Genomic DNA, 5,363 nt, shown 5'->3' on the forward strand with positions numbered 1-5,363 from the left:
GATCCGGGGGCGCGGCGGGGCCTGAGACCCGGCGGCCTCAGCCGGGTGGGGACAGCCCTGTTCCTCGCGACCCCGCGGCTCTGGGACCCGCTGACCCCGGAGTCGAAGGCGGTCAATGAAAAGTTGAAAGCAGAGACGCTCAGTATGGTCGGTCCCGGAGATAATAATAGTAAACACTGCTGGGCACTTTTCTATGCGATGTTGTCTTTCATATTGGGGAAATCCCAAGTACGTTGAATGGAGTTCCCCTACCCCCCATTTTTAATGCAGAGATTAGTTCTGTTGCATTTGAATCTACGTACAGAAGAATCTGGTTTGTCCCATCATTCCATAAGCATTTTTGGAAACCTGAGTTATATACAAGTTTATGTTATATACACGTATCAACTACATCTTGGGGTTTATAATGGCAGAAGAATGAGTCCTTGACCTTAGAGGTTGAGATATTATAAACAAAAACAATTAGCAGGAGGAGAAAAAATAAAACAAGTGAAACAGTACTCAGGGCTTTATTATGAAGTTAGTCACTATCCAGGATTCTTGATATTTTTGTCCTGAACCAATGGCTACCAGAGGCAAGTTCTTTTTGCAGAGTGGGAAGAGGTTAGATATGGTTGAAGGAGGCTGACCAGACTTGGGAATAAATGGGACCAATATTTAGATGTCCAGCTCCAGAAAAATTATAAATTCCAAAAAAAATGATAAATTTCTACATTGTTGATTTTTTTTTTTTTTTCTAGAAGAGGGAAGAATTGTGTGTTGTAGATAGTTATATTTAGAGACCTTTTGGAGGCAAAAGGAAGACAGTCTGGAGACTTTGTTGTTATGGCAAGTGGCATGCCAGCTTGTATCTATTTGGTAGATTTCGGAGGGGGAGGAGAGGGGGACTGGGGGAAGACCAGAAGGAATGGGAAAAGATACATAGAAATTGGAAACGACCCTTTTTTAGCTTCTGAGATAGCAGAATGATAAAACTGGGTCCTAGTCTACCAATTTAAGTGTATTTTATACTCCTTTCCAACATGCATATTCACAATAGGCTTGTAGTTATTGCTTCTCGAGATTCAGCTCAGTAAGGCAGTCTGCCCAATGCCTAGGCAGGCCCTGTGATCAGAACATGGCAGTTTAAATCCCAGCTTCACTCCTTGCCAGCTGTGAGATTGCGGGTGATTATTAACTGGCCTGAGCATCAGGCTTTCTATGTGTAAGGTGCAAACATTGGTCTTAACACCTATTTCACAGAGTTCTTGGGAAGATTAAATGAGACAGTCCACACAATCGACGAAAAACAAGTGAAGTAATCTCTAGCCTAGGGCCTGATAGGGTAAGAATGACCTGTTTTTCAGGTGATGCTGTATGGACAGTGTCTGCTTGTCCTACCGCCCTTTAACTATAAGGACAACCTTGAGCTTTAAGTTCTGTGCTCTGCCTGTGCCGTGCTTGGACTTTTATCGCCTGCCTGCTCGTTCTGTGCACTCTGACCCTGGTTGTGGGAGAGAGGACCAGTCTCTTCCTTGGATGAGGTAGGAGAAACCTCTTGAGGAGGGTTCACTGAAGTCAACATTTGAAGAATATATTTAGGTTTGCCAGATGGTCCAGCCAGGGCTGCTAGCCTAGCCTCTTGCATTGCTACTGGGGCGCCAAAGATGACAATGGCCCCTTTTTTTTATTGTCCTGGTGTTTACACAATCTTATTTTTCATTCATTCAACTAATGTATTCTAGATGCTAGGGATATTGCAGTGAACAAAAGGCTAAGTTCTAACCTTAATGGACAATATATTCTAGTTGGAGAGAGAAACAAATTAACAAATGTAAAGTGTATACCACAATGTTGGGTGATGATAAATTGGGAGAGAAATACAATAGGATAAGAGAACGTGGCTATTTTAGATAAAGTCAGGGTATGCCTCCTTTTGAGGAAGGAATTTTCCATCAGCGACTTGAATCAAATAAAGGAGCACGCTACTTGGAGGAAGAGTATTCTAGGCAGAAGGAGCATGTGCAGAGGTTCAGAGGTGGCCTGTGAGGCTGCAGATAGGTGGAGGTGCCCATTACATAGAGCAGTGAGAACTTCGCATTTGTTCTGAGCGTTACAGGAAACAGTTGTAGTTTTTTGAACTAGAGAAGTGTTCTGGTCTACTTTGAGCTTTGACAACTAGACTGTATTTTATTTTCAAGGTGCTGACATCTAAAAGGCTTGGATATGAACAAGAACATGATTTCCTTATTAAAAATCTTTTTTTTCTTCTTGGTACCTCACAGTTATTGGCTATTTAGGGCAAACATGTTACCCTGGGCTGATGACAATAGGGAATCCTCTGATTCATTCACCAGGCTATGACCAAGCTTGGAAACCTTTATTTCCTCTCTGTCTTTTGAACTTGACAGTAATACATGTCTTCAAAAGCCAGACTCCCGTGAGCCCCCCAGGGTATTTGTATGCCTGCATATCTTTACTTACTCGTGATTCTGAATTTTTTTCTCATAATGTTTCTCCATAACTATTTTTCTAGTATTTACATAATTTTTGTATTAATCATTAACTTGCTGAGTTATTGTATGCTTATTTAGTTAATTAAATAGATTTTGAACAAGGCTTTACACAAGAGGCAGGCACAGAAGATGGGCTCATTGAATGTTAGGGTTTTTGTGAATGTGAAGATGGAACTGAGAAAATACTAGAACCTGCCATTTTTTAAGCATCTGTTGGAACCCAGGCATTGAGCTGAGTCCTTTACTGACACTTCTCAGTTCCACTGCAACTCCCTGAGGCATGTAATTGTACCTTATCTGCATTATGGAAAGGGAAATCGAAGCCGAAGGACTTAAGTCACTTACCCAAGTTCTCACAGCTACAAAGGAGCACAGCGGGAACTTGAACCAAAATCTGCTTCCAGAGTTTGAACGTTCAATTTTAACTATCAGGGTATACCAACTCTCAGCTACCATGGTCTTTAAAAAGCAAATTAAAATACCTTTTAATTTCGAAGTAATTTGAGACTTGCAAAAAAGTTGCAAAATAGTACAAAGTATGCCCATACAGGCTTTGCCCATAGTCCCTAAATGTTAACGTTTTACTATGTTTGCTTTATGATTCTGTCTACATCTCTCTATATATACACATAGGTATGCATTTATATCTCACTTAATAATCCCTTTTCTAGAAACCGACTCTGAAGATACACTTCCAACAATATGAAAATACACACGGGTAAAGTTATTCATAGCAGTGTTTGCAATTTGAAAATATTTAAAACAACTTAAATGCCCACATGGAAGAAAGTGGTTGAATAAATTTGGTATATTCACATGCAATGGGGTACTATACAGCTGTGAAAGAATGAAGAAAACCTTTAGGAATGATGTGGAAGGATTTCCAGGATAAATTGTAAATCTTAAAAAGCAACAGTGTAAAAGAATATGCTACATTTTGTGTAAGAATATGTGTTATATGCAACAATGTAAAAAAGTATCAAAATTTATGCTACATTTTGTATAAGAATGTGGTGTTGGATTTTTGTTGGCCCTCTTCACATTGGTACTGATATTGGGCTGTAAATTTTTTTTTATGCTCTTTTCATCAAGTTTAGTTATCAGCGTTAAACTTTTTTCACAAAAGAATTAGGTGTTTTTTTTTTTTTTTTCATTTTTAGTGCTCTGGAAAACATGAAGCATCGGGCTTATTTGGTCTTTCTAAGTTTGTTAGAATTTTCTTATGAAAAAATCTAGGTCTAGTGTTTTTTTGTAGGTTAGTTTCTTAATAGCCTTTTCTACTTATTCTATGCATTTTGGTGTTTTAAAACTTTCTGGCTCTAATGGGATTGATTTGGGTAAATTTTGTTTCCCAAGGAAACAGTCTTATTTCAAAGATTATCACATTTCTTTGTGTAGAAGTCTGCAAAGTGGCTTTTATGTGTATGTGGGTTTGTTCTTTTTCTGTTTCGGTAGTTATTTCTTCCTTATTCTTTCTTATTTTGTAAATGTGTGCTTTTACCTTATTTTTTCATCAAGTTAGCTAGTAGCTTATCTGTTTCTTTAAGTTAATCAAAATAAGTAGGATTTTGATTTATAATTAGGTTTATTGTTTTTCTCTTTAGTTCATTGATTTCCACTTTTATCTTTATTTTCTTCCATGTTTGTTTTGATATACATTTTTCTTAGCTTTTTGATCTGAGAATTTAGTTTGTTCATTTTTTATTTTTATTGATAAAAAGTATTTAAGAGTATAAATATTCCTTTGATCACTGCTTTACGTTTATTCCATAGATTACAATATATAATATTTTCAATTATCAGGATTTAGAATTCCTGTTAATTTTTCATTTTCCCATTCACCGAAGAGTTGTTTTAATAGTTTATTTTTTCCCCATATGGGGAGCTTTTGTTATCTGATATTTTGATAAATTTCTAGTTTTACTGCAGAGTTTTGCTTATGTCACTTTGTGGAACTTACCGATGCTTCCTTGATGACCTAATATATGACAGATTTTGTGATCAATTCATGTGTGCTTGAGAAGAATGCGTATTCCTTATTATGAGGGTGTAAGTTTCAATAGATACCCGTAAGATTTACTTAACTAATTAGATTATTTAGACCTGCATTGTTACTTATTTTTAGTGCTTGTCTGTCCTGTTACTGACATAATATGTATTCTTATTAATGTTTTTATCTATGTTTCTTGGTGTTGTAGTTTTTGCTTCATAAAAGTGACTGCTATATAATCTGGTACATAGCTAATCATTAACTGTTATAAGCTTTGTTTTAATTATGGCTTTTGCAATTAAAAAAGTGTCCTTTATCATGTTTAATGCATATTGGCTTGCACTCCACTTTGCCTGGTTATTGTGCCCAGAAGCCCTTTTATTGTTGCCGTTCGCCTGGTGTTCTTTTCCCTTTATTTCTAGCCTTTTGGGATCACTTCGTTTTAGGTGTTTCTTGTATTTAACATAGTTGGGTCTTGCTTTGTGAGCCATGGTAAAAATCACATTTAACGGGCCATTTATTGATGTGATTGGTATGTTTGGTCTCAACACTTGTATTTTTTATGTAATATTTGTCCTGTTTTTTTCCTACATGCTGTGTTTTCATTGCTCTTTTACTTAAAAAAAATATATATTAGGATGTTTGATATTTGTTGTAATGGCTACCTGTGTACTTAGATCATTCGTAATATTTTAGTCCCGTTTTGTTATTTAACCTCTCGTCCTCTGTTTTCCAGTTTTTAATAGTAACCTTTAACTCCTACCTGCCGTTAATACAGTAATCCATGAGGTTATTTCACTTTGATCTTTTTTCTTTCTCCTCTTCCCAGGTTCTAATTGAATTATTTGTTTTATTAGAAGAAAATGTTTCACAAGATG

The sequence above is a fragment of the Pteropus alecto genome, unplaced genomic scaffold (genome assembly GCF_000325575.1).
Source record: "Pteropus alecto unplaced genomic scaffold, ASM32557v1 scaffold49, whole genome shotgun sequence".
Taxonomy (NCBI): Eukaryota; Metazoa; Chordata; class Mammalia; order Chiroptera; family Pteropodidae; genus Pteropus; species Pteropus alecto.